The 18,247-nt window shown below is 32.8% G+C and overlaps 1 non-coding gene across 1 annotated transcript; it reads right to left on the reverse strand.

The window, feature by feature from the left end:
* Positions 1-15,109: 15,109 nt before the first annotated feature.
* Positions 15,110-15,181, reverse strand: TRNAH-GUG (transfer RNA histidin (anticodon GUG)). Its single transcript has one exon. It is a non-coding gene; the product is annotated as a tRNA-His (tRNA).
* Positions 15,182-18,247: the final 3,066 nt, after the last annotated feature.

Raw genomic sequence — 18,247 nt, forward strand, 5'->3', positions numbered from 1 at the left:
TTAATTTGACACTCATTTGAACCCCATTAATTAAAAACTTTTCTTGGTTAAATATATCACCATGTAGATGTCCAATCATTTCTATTTCTTTACTTTCAGATGCTAGTTTTTGTCGTTTCAGAAATCCAGGATTTGTGTTGTCTGTTGAGTTCATTTGACCAGCTGCATCTTCATACCAAAGACCACAAGTCAAATGAGATTTCTTTGCGGCAGGAGAGTAGTTCAGCAGAGTTTCCAAATAAGCACGGTAAGCATATGTATTATTAGGTGGTGACACAAGTTTTTGATTTAAATATACATCTAACTGGCTGAATAGTGAGTGTAACCAGTTATTTATTGGTGCTATTACTGTGGGTGTGCTCACTTTTGATGAATCTAGGTTAACTATCTTTGCTTTAATATGTATTAACGTATGCGATAAATCTAGGTAATCGTCACCAGATCCTGGTACTTGAAATTCTATTGGTCCATCATCAGCAAGAGACGAAATTGGTTTGTAATGAATCCAAATACCATTTTCAATACTTGTTTGTGTTGATGGCAATGCAAATAAATCTAGTTCAGACTTTATACATTCACAAGAATGACTATGTAAGAAAGACATAATTCCTTAAATTTATTAGTTATGAAAAAATATCTTTTATGTTGGCACGAGAAACTGCCAATTTTTTAATAGCTTTCACTTTAGCAGCTGAGCGTGCACTGAGTGAGGAAAGACGCTTTCTCTTCGTTATATACCCCGATCCAGACATGTTTATTCTATCAATTTTTTCATCAACTTTTCGTTTTAAATTGGAACTAGCGTCCTTGAGGCGAGATTTTATTGAATCCTCCATGGGTCGTGCATTCACTAAGTCCGACAAAATACCAACTCCAGCGCCTAGTGCTTCTTTTCCTATAACTCTAGCACCCCTTGAAAGCAAAGGTAAAACTGATCTAAACAAGCCTCCTAAAAAACTGCCAATGCCATGACCACGTTGAAACGCGGCTCCTTTATATATTACTCCAATACCAGAACCAGCTTGATGGGAATAATAATGTTCGTAGGGGCAAGTCATATTATTATTATTATTATTATGAGAAAACATTGTTGTGTTTTTTAAAGTGAAGTTTGATACACACAGTTCCAAATTGAAATGGTATCTTTTGACCAGTGGTTGACCTTATATCTATTTCAATAGTGTCAAATTCTCGTCGCATGATTGGTAAATAGTGAGGAGGTGAAAAAACATGCATTTTATTCGCCCCATAAATATATTTCATTGGATCTAATGGTATAATTCTTAGTAAAGGAGTCATGACGTCACCTACTATCTGTGGTTCAACTATATCGCAATATACAAATAATTGTGATGGTAGACCTAAATGTAAATTTGCAGGACACTTTCCTGTGTTTCTTTCAATGAGATTCCTGTCAGGTTCAAACCCAAGTTGAAACGACAGCTTAGGAGATAGCTTCACTGATCTTATTGATTTATCGGTAACAGAAACACAAACTAATTTTGATACTTCATCATAACGAAATTTTATATTTTCCTTTGTATTATTTAAAGCTACCAAAATATGATCTATGTTGTCATAATTCGTCGCTGGAATATGAGTCTTGTAATATACTAAGGATGGTATTTGATCGCCTGGCATGGTCATGGATTTTGTAATATATATAATATTTTCATGTTCTTGTACAGTAAACATGGTACATGGATATTGAAATTCGGCAACTCCAACTGACCATTCCCCATCTAGCGTTAAGGATTTTGGTAATTTTGTTGAAAACTTCGTTGTTTTGTTATCAGGAAAGTACTCCATAGAACTGTTACTTAGCAATGTTAAATAGAAACTTTCTTTCATCATATTTTTTCTAATTCAGAGGCCAACACCCAGCTATTAAATTTATCTGGATAACCTTTCCACTTCACCAACACTTGCTTTCTGACACCAGAATATCGCGTACTGATTATTTTATCTATTTTATAACTTGAGGTAGGATTATAAGATACCTTTTGTAACTCCTTTTCATAGAAAGTCCCACTTATTGTTTCATTTTGTAAGTCTTTCAAAGTGTATACAACCCATGGAGACCGATCTATAATTGAGGATATAATAAATATTTCATCACTCCAATTAGATTCATATCCTTTTTGAAATATATGCTTATACTTGGTTATTCTTACATAGTCACCGATGTGGAAGTTAGGTAATTGTGTTGTTGCTTCTGTTTGTTTCTTATCTCTATCATATAAATTATTCCATACAGTCATAATATTATGTGAGTTAACATCACAGGGGCACATTTTAATACTTGAATGATAACTATGATTATATGCATATACCAAGTCTTGTAAAACATCAATATATTTATAAGTATTATTGTGTGTAAAATAACGCCACATCTTCATTTTGAGGGTTCTTTGAAATCTTTCAACAATACTTGCTTTAATATCGGGATTATTAGTAGTATAGTAATTTATATTTTTACTTTTTAAATAACTTTGCACATCTTTGGAAATAAATTCTGTACCCTTATCAGACTGAATATGTATGGGTGTTGCATTAGCTTCAATGAAAATACTTTCAAAACATTCTTTAATATTAAATGAATTTTTATTTTTCATAGCTCTTACAAATGCATATTTGCTAAATACATCAATTACACAAAGAATAAAGTTAAATCCATCATTGTACTTAGAATATGTTCTCAAATCACTTAAATCCGCTTGCCAAAGAATATTGAAATTTGACAGTATGTATTTGTTACGGGAAAACCTTCTTGTTACAGGTTTATGTAATGTGTATGTTTCTTGTGAGCGTAGCCAATCTTTTACATCTTCTCTTTTCATTTTACCTTTCATAGCTTTGGCTAATTTATTAATACTACCGAATGCAGCAGGATGAGAAGGGTTATAATAAATACTATTTATTTCTAATAAGGGCTCCATTTCTCCCAGACTAATTTTTTCTTGGGTTTTACTTTTTCTCTTTCAGTACTAGTTGGTGTTGAATTCGGATCTTTTCGAGGTGTAAAGTTCTTATGCTCATCTAATATTAGCTGAGTTATAAAGCCAGTTCTTTTAGTATTACCAAGGTAGGTAACTGGTGTATTGATATCTTTCAATAAAGTTGCAAATTGTTGCCATCCTACTGGATCAATTTTTCTACTTGGTCTAATAAAATCACTCACCAAGTCTATGATGTTACTTCCAGGAATTTTAACTTTGTCTATGAATACAGTACCCTCGCCATCCCAATTAATTTTATCCTTGTGATCAGACAAGAGACCTAGCAACAGCTCACCTTTCTTTAAATATGTTTTAGGTATCACTCTCAATATTTGTTTCGGTGTATACGTTGGTGAGTTAACCTTTTCGTGTTCATTTATATCAACTGTTGTTCGCTTTGGAGTCTGTTCAGCAACTATATTAGTCTTAGCTTCTTCCTGTAGTTTTATATCACTAAAATCTTTCTTTAAATTAAATTTATTATTCGTATCTAATTCCAGTTTATTATTATCAATTTTCATTTTGATATTATCTGTATCACCAGTATTAACATCAGAAAAATAAGTAACAATAGGTAACTCATAAGGTTTTCGGTCTTCTTGAGTATGGTGTAGGTACCTTTGTAAAATTTGTAAATAGAGAATACACTTTTCTCTATCTTCAATATTACTTTTTAATATATTTTGCATTTCGGCATCCAGTCTAGACATGGGACTGTCTAACATTGTTTGTTGATTAATTTTTTCTATTATACCTGGATCTATAAGTAACATTTTCTTAGCGTGTTCCATGTTCATGTTAGGGTATTTACTAGTGCACTCAGAACTGAACCTAATATTATTGGTAAAAATGATCCTCCTTTTTGAATTATAATATTTTTACGGACTTTGTTTGTAGTTTTACGCACCAGTTGTCGAAGTAAGTGTTTGTATTTCTTTAATTTATTCTTCTCATTTTCTGGGAGTTGTACTTTACCTTGTAAAACGTTATAGATACATTCACAAATACAATTTATCTCTTGTTCGTTGCAGGATTTTAAGAGTGCTTTTTGGTATTTTGGTTTAAGAATATGAAGAGCTTCTAAAAACTTTTTATGTGTCTTCAAGGTTCGAGACATTATTAATAAATGACGGAAATTTCTTGTTGCTTTGCATATTTAAACCCCTTTGTAGGTAAGTATACAGTACAGTAACAGTCAGAAGGGAATATTTTTGTTTTTAATCTACATATATCACTAGTATTTTGTTTTAAATCTATCATTAAATATCCATGAGGTTCTTTCGTTGCATCTTTATAAGAATCTTCCATGAATTTAGTATTTTCAGGTGATACTTGTCTCGCTAAGTGTCGAATCTGTGTTTTATCACGTGGATTTTTAAAATATATTATATAACTCGAGTTTAAGGAAATGTCCCTCTGACCTCTACCTTGATGAAACAAATTTTGAGTTATATAAAACACACTCAAATTTCTATGATGACTTCCTTTTGTAAAAATGTCAACGATGCGGCCATCCGATTCTCTCATAAGATCATCGATGATAACAAGCTGGGGACCTTTCCCATCAAACATACTAAGATCTGGCATACCTTGATGGTAATTAACAAGTTTCAAGTTGTATAAAGGTTGCATTTCATCAAAACACCATGTAACTTGATCGAAACTTGTACTACAAATATCTTTTACATATTTCAAGAAGTTTGTAACGAATTGTGACTTTCCACATCCACTTGGACCAGCAACTATTGCAGTAAAGGGATGAATGAAATGAAACATTTTTAAAACAAGTTGACTGCACAACGTATTATTTAACAATGAACATAATTTAATGAACAATACACATTTATAATAATCAAGTATAATTTGTCTTAAAACTAGAACACATACATGAAATGGTTTACAGGAACAAACATTGAAATACATTACCAAACTAACAATTATAAACTAGACATACACATTTATAAACACAATTAAGATAATATATAGTTCAAAGAATTACATTAAACATATTTGCAAGTAAACCAATATTTCACCGTTGTTATCTAAGTTTGTAATGACCCCAAGCTAATGTGTCAATACCATTAGGCAAAATATGGCAAAATTTCTGGGGCAAGTACCTAAAAGATGTATAGTTGGATTTGTAAACAACACAGCATTCAATGGAAGTCTTACTAAAAATCCATTCAATTTTGAAAACTATGCTATGAACACATTTTGTTTATATATTGATGGCCAACAAATACCTTCAAAAGCATTGCAACCATCATTCGAGAATGATATTTTTACTGCAGCCTATCACACTTTATTTTCGGGGACTGGTATACATTTTCTAAATGAAGGTAATGGAATATCTAGGGAGCAATATGCAAAAGGTTACTGCCTATTAGCGTTTGACCTAACTCCTGATTTGTCATCAAATTCCATGACTCATTGGAATCTTATAAAGCATGGCAGTGTAAGGGTAGAAGTTCGGTTTGAATCAACTCTAACCGAAACTATTAATTGTATAGTGTATGCAGAGTTTGATAACGTTATTGAAATTGATAAGAACCGAAATGTAACCGTCGACTACAGTAGTTAAGATAAATTTATATACTTAGATGTAAGTAAAAGCCTAATAAATGTAATATATTATACCTATTTGAAGTCTTTCATTCGAGTTAAACCATATTGCATCCCTTTAAATATAAGGTTTGGATAATTTTGCTCTGCATTTGTAAATAGTGTATTGTACCTATCAGAGGTATCGATAAGTAGGCATGCACAATGGATACAATCGAGATTCAGAAGCATTTAAATAAAATTCATTGTAGCTTGAAAAACAATGTCTATGCGGCAAACCGATTACCGCTATACGTTAAGACTCCAATGTACTTGATAAGTAATTTGGACCCTGACAGTGAACCAGGCTCTCACTGGGTAGGCATGTACATAGACAGAAATGGCATCGGTGGGTATTTTGATTCATATGGCCGACCACCAACAGGCCATCACAAAGCCTTTTTCAGAAGGAACGCAAAGCATTGGGATTTTAATAGATATAGAATACAACTTGATTGGTCTTCAGTTTGTGGAGAATATAGTCTTACATACTTGCATTACATGTATTATGGAAATACACTCAGAGATTTTTTAAGCCTGTTTTGTGAGGATAAATTGATAAACGATATTGTAGTATCGCAATTGTTCAAAAGGTTGTTTTGGAAATAATAAACAATGTCAATACGAAGTTTTTTTTATTGCATTACCATGCGCATACCCCCATCATTAACGACACAGTGATAATGACCCTATTATGTTGTGAGGACAGCGAGTGGTGATTAGAAAAGTAAGGTCCGTATTGTTATATGGACATAGCGAGCTTAATGAGATAAGGAGGTGATTAGATAATGAATTAGAGGTCGTTATTCATAAAAGCTAACTTCGTAAGCAAAGGAGATAGCGTAAAATAAATGCGTGCAATCGATCGGGCGTGGTCGGAAACCCCCATTTTGACACCAAACTTTTTTTTTTTTTTTTTTTTTTTTTTTTTTTTTTTTTTTTTTTAGCCGGGCTCGCCCCTCGATCGTGGCAAACAGGGCAGCGGGGGGACGGGGAAGCGAGGGGGGAAAGTCGGTGCCCCACAACCGGTGAATAGAGAGGGGAGGGGGAAAATCGGTGCCCCAGAACCGGTGAATCCCTACTACTGGCGTAGGCCTCTCCTAAACTTTTCCATTTATCGCGTTCCCGTGCCTCACGCATCCATAAGGGTCCACGTCTCTTGTTAAAGATGTCATTCCACCAATTCATTTTATACCAAGGCAATGTTAAAACAAATTTTAAGAAAAAAGAAATGGAATAAGTACGTGGATAAAATTTTGAAGGAATTCTGCACGGACCTACATCTACTCGCATTTTTTTCAATGCGTGGTAAATACAAGGTTAAACTAAATAATAATATTAATAACCTTTATTAATCAATAAAATTACATAATATTACCGCTTTTTATAATCATTTACAATGTACATTAGGTAATGTTTAGCTGACAATCTAGCAGTAATGAAACGTGCGAAATACATCATTGTTACGTGCTAATACATAGTGGTTAATGGTATACAATTTTGATACATAATAATTCAAAACGGCATGTTATTCTATTCTCCGTACTAATTTGCACTGTACACTGTACAAATCATTACGGCATATAACATTACATTTCATGACATTATACTAAGCATGTCCACTACATTCTTGTGTACACGTATCTTCGTTATCGAACAAGTTCACATCTCCTGTGGGTAGTGGACAACGCTCAGAATCCGTCGACCATCGCAGAACAGTGCACTTTCTAAACAATGTGTTATATGTGTATCTGAAAATAAATAAATAAGTAAGTAAGTTTGAAGACGGTAGAAAACTTTGTTATTGGACTCCGGAGGCACTACCGCCACTCTTAATTCTCTCTAATAACAGCTGTGTTCAGCGTTAAATATGCATATAGAGCGGTGCCACCATTTAGTAATGGTAATAGAGCGGATGACAAAATTTGGATGCTTTAATCAAATAAGTTATCCTAATAAATAATTTTCATACCGACATTAAAATAGCTATGAAAGATTAAACAAGTCACCGGGCAAGTATATAAGTGGAATAGAGGGTGTATTTTTCACAACTTTCACTGCACTGTCAAAACTAATCGACATAACTACAGGGATAAACTACGCCACCAGATTTTCTAGTATATATTATCCTATTAGTTACAGCGATGTCAATTTTATATTATGGTTAAAGTATAACTTACTTCTCGGTATGAGCTATCCGATCTTTTGAGGCATATTCTATGACGCAATGATTGTGTTTTATTGCCGTTTGACATGCTTCCGCAGACGCTAAAAACAAATAAAAACCAAAAAATATATGTTCGATGAACTCATATACCTATATACATAAACTAAAATTGCTGAAAAGGGCGGTAATGTACCTTATATCATAAATATGTTGAAATCCACCATGCGCCATATTACTCTCCGATAAAAAAAAGTGCATGTATTCGTATCTATTATGTTTTTCTTTTTAATTTTAGTAAATAACCTACCTGTTACGCAGGTATTAAAAATATATAGAGGGTGAATTTTTTAAATAGACCTTCAGGGCCAAATCCGAAACTATAAGGATTAGCGAAAAATGCTGAAAAGAGTTACGAGGCCGATTTTGATAAAAACTCAAACTCGTTCGTTGTTTAAAATATATTTTTCGGGCATAAAAATATAAATTCTTGGGGAATAAAATGTCCGTTTCGAATGATTTGAAACATTGAGCCAAAAAAATTGTTAATACGCGAAATGTTTAAATTGATAAATGGCAGGAACTTAACTGTCAAATTAATATGAAAAAATATGTATTTTCTTAAAATTGAAGCTTTTCCTTTAGTTTGTCATTTATCATTACTTCCCAGATTTTGATCCTTATAAGCAACACTATCAATTAGTGGAATAATATAGAGGTGATTTTTTTTTAAATGAACTCGTTCGATTCCCGGCTAGGGAAAAAGTTATTTTAAAAAAAGTAATGACGCAGTTTTAGTTTTTATCAAAATCGTCCTCATAACACCTTTGAGCATTTTTCGCTAATCCTTATAGCTTCGGATTTGGCCCTGAAGGCCCGTTTGAAAAATTCACCCTGTATATACAGGGTGAATTTTTAAAACGGGCCTTCAGGGCCAAATCCGAAACTATAAGGCTAAACGAAAAATGCTGAAAGGAGTTACGAGGCCGATTTTGATAAAAACTAAAACTGCATCATTACTTTTTTAAAATAACTTTTTCCCTAGCCGGGAATCGAACGAGTTCATTTTGAAAAAAAATGCACCCTCTATATTATTCCACTATCTGATAGTGTTGCTTATAAGGATCAAAATCTGGAAAGTAATGATAAATGACAAACTAAAGGAAAAGCCTCAATTTTAAGAAAATACATATTTTTTCATATTAATTTGGCAGTTAAGTTCCCGCCATTCATTAATTTAAACATTTTTTTTGGCTCAATGTTTCTAATCATTCGAAATGGACGTTTTGTTTCCCAATAATTTATATTTTTTATGTCCGACTTAACTAAGGTTATTTTTAGGACCATTAAAATAGATTTACTTGCTATGGGCGGAGTTTCATTTAATACAGATGTAAAGTTGACAATTTGCGAGAATTACTTTTTAGAGTCAAATCCAAGTGATTACTAAAAAAAGAGATATAGACAATCATATTTAACGTTGAAATGAAGTTGTAAACAACAAACAATAGGAATTTACTATTTAATCAGTTATCTATTTTCATTAAAAAATAAATCCTAAAAACGGCGGTAACTTATTTGCCAAACTATTACTTTCTCATACTAAGCCGTATGTCATAGTCATAACATCGAATAATTAGTTGATTAACCAACAAATTCTTCAATGGTATGACTTATGTCTGTTTCTAAAGAATTATACATAAATCATTTGTTATGTATAATCCTTAAGGATTAGTATGCCAATGTATGGAACAATACGTATTTTCTTCAAAATTTTCCTTTTCCTATAATTTGTCACATAACATTACTTCCCAGAATTTGATCCTTATAAGCGACACTATCAGATAGTGGAATAATATAGAGGTGTAATTTTTTTCAAAATGAACTCTTTCGATTCCCGGCTAAGGAAAAAAATATTTTAAAAAACTAATCATGCAGTTTTAGTTTTTATCAAAATCGGCCTCGTAACTCCTTTCAGCATTTTTCGCTAATCCTTATAGTTTCGAATTTGGCCCTGAAGGCCCGTTTTAAAAATTCACCCTGTATAGTTTCTTATGACAATAATTCAAATTTTCAGTCATTGAAGGAAACAATTTCTACATTAGTATATTTCGTTTTTCTTATTTCGCCCAAAGAAATAATACAACAAATGTAAGTCAGTAATACTCACTTGCCTCGGATAGACGCAGCGAGACCATTACCACAAAGATAAGGCAAGTAATGCGCAACATTTTAACGATAACGGTTATCAATAATTAAATTTTACATGAAACTAACGTTTATTTATATATCGGATAATGTTAAATTATCTTAAATTGATTTATACGCATGAATATCGTTGCAAATGTTCCGTCACTTTTTCAATTAAAAATTTCACAATGTAATTTTATTTTTGATCAATTAAAAATTTTACGTGTATTCTTTAGTAAAGAAATGCAACAAGTGCTAACCTTACAACAACTTACGACAACTATACATATATAAAATATATTCCAAGTTGCTCGATGTACGTGCAAATTTTTAAGCAACCATGATTATTTTCCATTATACTCATGTGTTCTGTAATTAACGTGAACAAAATTTTGCTACATTCTCGTAGGTACATATAGAATTAAAAGATAATAGAGCCCTTTGCAGTTCAACCTCTCAGGGGCAACCGCCACACCGCCTTCTGTACGTGAATGTATATTCTGCCTAACAAGTTATAACAACAATATTAAGCGCTGCTGTTTATACACGCTTTATTAGCTTCACTTGTATGTTTGTCAGTGAGTAACTCCGTTTTTCAGTAGAAAGAGATCAACATACATCCTTATCTTACCCTGCATGTATGAAAGAATGAAATAGAGTACCGAAAGCTTTTAGTTGATTTTATCATAAAAGCGTGTTTTTTAGTTTTTTGAATTATATTTATTATGCTTGAAGGGGCTCGAAGTTAGTCACGAGTAGTAAAATTATGGGCATTTTTTTGACTTCAAATAGGACTCTAATCCAATCTAGAGTTGATATCCTTGGGCGGCAGTTGAGTTGTTACCAGGTGGTTTGGACGCTTGATTCCGCCTTCAATAGAATAAAAACAATATTAAACGAAAATCCCGTTATTTAAATATCATCTGTAAGAAATCGTAGGAAGAAAATCACTTATAAGTTGCCATATTATCCTTCAATTTTACATACATAACATATCTCGTTCGGATCACATTACTAAAATTACATTTTTCTAATACATGTTACCCAGAGGTCACGAGCGAACTTCTTTCAAATCTTATTTGTCATTCCAACTGCCCGAGGCTGTTTCTATCTAAGCCTTTGGGCTACAATCATATTCATAAAATACGTATTTGTAATACTCCTACATTATTTTCAGAACATATTTTACTGGGAGCAACCCTAGATTTTTTTGTTATCCTGAAAAGAATACTATCAAGTGGGATATAGTGTGATGGTATAGCTCTATAGAATGTTATATCTAGATATTTCCCGAGTTTAAATAATATAAAGTTTACATAAAATCCGTCTAACTATATTTATTTTAACATTCCGATTTAATGTACGATCAAGTCTTACAAGATACATAGACTCTGCTATATTAGAGTACCTATAGTAAGTACTTACGTATATACCTACCTACTTCCTTGACATTTTTTGTTCATGCGGTGTAATAATGGAAGTCATACTACATAGTTCGACTGGCGAGGTACTTACCATTGTCACACCCATTTTTGATGCAGCTCTTGCGTTTTGTTGGGAGGATGTGGATTCCGACTGATATGCGACTGTCGGATTTACGCTCCCCGATACAATTAGAGAAAACATTTTTTTGGTAAACACTATCATAATATAATGCAAAATATTTGGGACCACAGATACGGGAAAGGGAACCGATGGCATAGCACAATGTGCGTAAAGCCGATTCGCAACTAGCCGATTTTATTTTTTAGCTTGTCCATCGGAACAATCGGGATCGGGAGAAGTCCTGTTAAATTGTTTCAGCCGTTTCCAAGATAATTAGATTAGATTTACGGGCAGTCAGAAGATAAAATATGTGATTTTATGTTTGGTATCGTGCCAATACTCAAGTGATCTTTAGTAAACGACAGTTTGCAACTACGGACAGACACTTTAATTATTTTTATTTATGTGGATTTGGCGGTTAAAAAGGTACTATCTTATTTATCGGATTACAACTAGAACAAACATAAAGACGACTGGTTAGTAAGAGGCTACATAAAATTACGTCATACCGCAAGTATGATAAATAAATAAATTTAATATGAATTACTTTTAAATTATCCCAATGTTGCACTGTTTCTATTTATTATGTTCATGTATATTTGCCGTGGCAATTTGACAATAACCATAAAATTTCCAAAAAAGTATCGGGAAATTATAGTTCCTCAAAAGAGTAAAAGAACTATTTTTTCTTTCCCGACCTTTATATAAAGGAAAGTGCATGGTGATTGGTATTTGAAAATAAAAGCTCAATTGAATTGACATCTGTTATTTTATTGCATGTCAGCTCTTTGCGCTGAATTATGCCTATCCCGAGCATTTTCTGTAACAAGTGTCGTAGTCCTCGAAGTTGTTCAGTCCCACGGGGATTGGGCAACTGGAGGACCATTTCATCATGTAACATTCCCTTGCGTCCCAATTGGTTTCGTACCTAAGAATATATTTGATTTTCTTTTTTAATTTATATTTCGCAAGCTTAATTTTTTTGTATACAATATAAGAGTAGCAGACGAGCATGCAGTCCACCTGATGGTAAGTGGCTACTGCCGCCCATAGACATTTGTAATCAACCCCAGATAGGATTAGATATTCCTACCTGAGGTCGGCCACAGATGCGCCGCTACCCCTGAGGACTAAGCTGGAATGCCTCGGAAAAGTCTGTCTCCCTTGCCAAACCGGAACACAGCACGCCTAGCACCGCTGTTATTAGGTAGAAATAGGAGTCGCGGTGGTGCCTCCGGAGTCGAACCACAAAGGGTTCTACCACCTTCAATTTTTAAATATTTTCCAGTGTTTATTAAGTTCGCTGGTTACTCTCCCCGCCTCGCAAGAATTTACACACCTTATAAAACTTATAACATAATTCTGACGCGTTCAGGTTTCGTCACTATGTTTTTCTTCAATGTTATAGCAAGTAATAATTTATTTCTTATCACATCAATGGATATGAAAGCTATTTTCTATGCATAATATGTAGAATGTTGCGGTACATACCTAAATACCAAAATCTTTTAGAAGTCTGTCTAATCAACACAAAAAATATTACCTTAAAAAATAGTTAAATTGATTTAAAAGTAAATAAAATATAATATTTATGTCGTGACTATAACCAGAGTTCTCTACGAGGCAGTACTTAGGTCCCGCTCTCACTTGACATACTTCAGGTGGTGCTAGAATATATAGCAATATTTACTTAGCAATATTAACACATAAAATAAAACCGGCACAAATCTAAATTAAAACATTTACACGAAACCCAAAATAAATTAAAAGAAAAGTGTGTTTGTTGGACATTTTATTACACCAAAATTTAAATTTGTTTCCTTTTAACACTGCCTTTGTAAATCAACGTAAATTAACGATAGATTCGGTATCGGATTGGTTTGGATTGGATGACGTTAAACTCTTCAGTTTTTCCATTGATAATTTGTGTTAATCGGCTGGGCAATCCATTTGATATCATCGATAGATATTGCATTGGTTCAATAACCGGGACTAGACCCGAAGCGATGCTACGCTTACTAGCGTTGGTTTGTTGGAGCGCGATGATTATCATCACAGTAAAGCACAGTACGCGTGGCATTTTGTAATGACATAAGTTAGGTATTGAGGAATATTTAAGTTTTAAATTTCATGTATATATGTTTGTTTTTAATCTTAAGCAATTTTACACACACATCATAAACGCTAATTATCTTTGTTACGTAAAAATTACTATTGAACTAATTTAAATAATTGCTTCGGTGCGAATGAAATTATTCCAAGAATTATTACATGTAGGAATGTATTAAGGCTACTAAGGTTAACCTAACTAAGGTAAAACCGATGGTTTACCCCTCGATATCCTTTACAAAATCCTCCTCTATATGTAAAACTAGCTGACCCGGCAAACTTTGTATCGTCTCAAAATCTATTTATCAAATATATTTCATATAAAATATAGCCTATGTTACTCGTGGATAATGTAGCTTTTGAATGGTGAAACAATTTTTAAAATCGGTCCAGTAGTTTTTGAGCCTATTCATTAACAAACAAACAAAGATTTCCTCTTTATAATATTAGTATAGAGAAGTGAATACTTATTATTGTTTATTAAATACGGTTTTGTTTTTTATGAGGTAGCCTTTGGAAGAGGACTAAATTGGCGGATAGATACAAAAATGATTTACTTAAGTATGTAAAATGAAGTTTAGGCTTTGAAAAGAGTTTATTATATGAGAAACAATACAAATAATAGTCGAAATTAATATATTTGGATAGACAGACACACGTCTTTTCTAAAGTGTATTTTGTAATTACGAGTAGGTACCTACTTCTATGTAATGGTTGTAATACGATAAAATCAATTTACTGGATTGTATTTATTACTTGCTTCGGTTTAGCTATGCTCTTAATTTTGCAGTTTTAATTATTTATGTTAATATCCTGCCAGTGACATCTATGTATAGAATTATTTTGGGTAATATTCAGGAAGTAGTCGCCAATGTGAGTAGCACATAATTATAGGTACCATTCAGTTATATTTTTTTGGGAGTTATTTGTGTCGGGTAATTCGAGAGCCGACGTACAGGTGTCATTACTGTAGCGATTTTCTCAATGAACCCAGTATACCCTGGGGTACTTATTAGGCAAGAGAGGAAGAAGCATCCTTCTAACCGCTTCGTCGCAGGCACAAGGGACACCTTTCGAAGGAATGATGCTTTCGTTGAAAATCGTTGAGAAGCTAGCTTTGCTAGTATTGACAAGAAATTACCTTTTAAAAAAACTTAAATTTTCTAGTGACTGTAGCGGATTTTGCATTAAGGTCCGAAATCAATGTAAATTGTCCCTTTTTGATAAAACGTCTATTCAACTATATAAAATTATCACTTACATGATAGAATAAGACAAATAAATCACAGTAACATATGAATTACATGTAATTAAGTTAGATTTGTTTTAATTTCGTGAAAATAAAAGGTATTTCATTATGCGTTACGTGAAATGTTAATAAAATATGATACAAATGAAGTGGAAACTTTTAAAAATAAAAAAATACACGTATTTTGTACTTATAAGATAGAGTGTTACATTAAAATTAACAAAAAAGAAGCTCCGCCGGGACAGCTTTCGCTGCCGTGACCAGGATTCGAACCTGGGTTACTACGGCCACAACGTAGGGTCCTAACCACTAGACGATCACGGCTACCGGAGCGGGTGAAGGGGTCAATGAAAACGCTCTACATTATGGAGAGTTGCAATACTTTCACTTTATTATCTGCGTACGCGGCGATCGTCAGTTGTCATCATCGACCACAACCTCAGATGATTCAATTCATTATGATGGATGGAAATAATGTTTATAAAAAGAAATAATATCGAGTTTCACATATGTGCAATAAATTCTAGTTCCAGTTTTCAGGGAAAACCACTTGTGACACCCGGAAAGAATGACTTATGAGTAGCGTTATTACAGTTTTGTTTTTCTGTAAGTTACATAAAACAATTAGTTACGTAAAACAATTAATTTCAAAAATAACATAAGTTAATAAACATATTATTTACAGAAGCAACGACAATTTTAATGTAACTTTCTGGGAGCATTTCATCTCAAAGTACAGGTACTATTTCGATTACTTTCATGTAGAGTTTTGTTACATAATGTTTTCTTTTACCTCAAGCAGAGTGTAAAAGAAAAAAATATTAAGTTCATATCAGTTTAGTTTATTTTTGAAATATTCCTAGTTATTTTATAAACATTTGAAATTGCGCCTGGCGAGTGTGCAACTGAAAAATTCGGGGCGAAAAAAAAACAAAAAATGGGTTCGTTAATGAGCGTCACCGGTGTAAATTATTGACCAAAACGCTACAATACGCTGTTTCGTTTTAAAGGTTTTTTTTGCAGTATTTAAGGATAAACGAGCACACATTTCGGCGTATGGTAGACTGTTATTGCCATCCCAAATATCCATTTTACGTAAAGGCCACTTGCCCGAGGCACCGCTCACATTACCAAGTTATAGATGCTCTTTCTAAATTTCATTATTCTAAGGAATTGTAAATTTAACTTCGTGAGACTCAGAAGTATATTAAGACTTAGAAAATTCATTCAGGGAGTGTTGACATATTTAAAAAAAATATATCTATAATACTATTCTATATAGCTGAAACTTATGATATCATCCGTTACGTAAATATCTATATCTTTATAAGTTTCTTAAAATATGTTGACTTAATTACCACTATTATATATGTAATCTCGTGTCACAATGTTAGTTACCGTACTCCTTCGAAACAGCTGTACCGATTTTCATAAAATTTTATAAGCTTATTCAGTAGGTCTGAGAAACGGCTACTATCTATTTTTCATACTCCTAAGTGATAAGGGTTTTTCACCCTTAACATTTTTTTATTTATATGGCAACACAACGTTTTCCGGGTCAGCTAGTAAAGATATATTTATTTATATATTCTATTCAGTTCGTAAAGGTTTAAAATAACAAAAATCCCTCACGTTATTCTAAATTTTAATAAAATTATATGACAAGGTTTAATAACTTGTCAACAGCTACACTCCCGTAGTAAAACGTTTACGACGCTTAGAACCCAAGCCTTCTTATGGCGTCTATCAACTTTATGAAACTCATTTAATTTTACTCCTCTATTACTTTAAAGTTAATGGATATAATTATTAACGTTTAATTATTATCAGTATCACTCATAGGTATCTGTTTACAATGTAACAAATTTTGTACACTGTTAAAATATTTATAAAATATTAATTTGTGTATTTACGAATATAATTACATTTACGCTATATAAAGAACCTATGTGTAAAATTCCAGCACGCTTAAGTTCAGCGGTTTCCCTTTGCGTTGATCTCTGGCACAGCAACTCTCTCATTTAGTCAGACAGTCATCTCGATGTGTATATACGAGTATATATGTACTAGCTGACCCGGCAAACGTTGTGTTGCCATATAAATAAAAAAATGTTAAGGATGAACAACCCTTATCACTTAGGTGTAAAAAAAAAGATAGTGGCCGAAATTCAGACCTACTGAATATGTATATAAGATTTGGTGAAAATCGGTGAAGCCGTTTCGGAGGAGTACGGTAACTAACACGAGAATTTTATATATAAGATATATTATATAATGTATGTGTAATCTCCTCTTAATTTCCTTTATTTTGACACCCTACTCGATAGGTTTGGTTAACTTTTTTAAAACGTGTTACTATTTTGCGAAAAAATTCACCATTTACGGTCTATAAAATATATAACTTCAGTAAATCAAAGTTTCGGTCATTATTTTACCTCGTTAGAGGTAGCATTTCATTATTTTTATCCAACAAGCCTGATACAACATGTCATAGTGTTTGCTTCAAAATTGACGATTGTTCAAATTAACTTTTAACCCTTATTTTACCCTCTACGGGGTTGATTTTTCGAAGGGGGATAAATAAGTGCGTCCTTGTTCCTATTCAGAAAGCCAAATACAAAATTTTATAGTAGTTGCTTCAAAATTAAAGGATTTCAAAAAAACTGTTTTCCCCTATTTTACCCTCTTAAGGGTAGAATTTCCAAAAGGCCTTTCTTAGTACTTATTCAAGCTATATAGAGAACCTGTGTGCAAAATTTCAGAACTGTAAGGTCCTTGGTTTAGGCTGTACGTTGATTTCTGAAAAATGAAAAAGTCATTTAGTTAGTCAGTCAGTCAGTCACTTACTGTTTTATATATATACAAATATGTTTTTATAATCTCCGTTTAATTTCCTTTCATTTGATACCCTACTCGATAGGTTCGGTTAACTTTTTTTTTTAAATGTGTTACTATTTCGCGCCAGAAATCCGCCATTTTGATTTTTTTTTACTAACACCTATCTAAGGACACTCGGGTCGTTGAGACAAATATAATGACACTTTAACTGTTGAAATTCATCCAGCCGTTTGTTAGATTGGATCAAATAAAGAAAGACAAACATACAAGATACGCGCGAAAAACATAACCCTTCCTTGGCAGTCGGGTAATAAGACAGGAAAAAAAGTAGAAGTCAATAAAGGTAAATCAAAAGGAAGGAATCCTTAAGCCAATTACCAACTTAAACAATATGCATCAATTTAGTTTCAATTAATGTGTTGGAAAACTGCAAAAAAAACACATTGTGGCATAAAAAAATATTGAACTGTTTTATAGATATGAATAATTGTGTAATCACGTGCATGTTTATATAAAAACCAAAAAAAGAAGCTCCGCCGAGACAGCTTTCGC

Source organism: Epargyreus clarus, unplaced genomic scaffold (assembly GCF_041222505.1).
Source record: "Epargyreus clarus isolate Ecla_fem2 unplaced genomic scaffold, WU_Ecla_fem_2.2 ptg000003l, whole genome shotgun sequence".
NCBI lineage: Eukaryota > Metazoa > Arthropoda > Insecta > Lepidoptera > Hesperiidae > Epargyreus > Epargyreus clarus.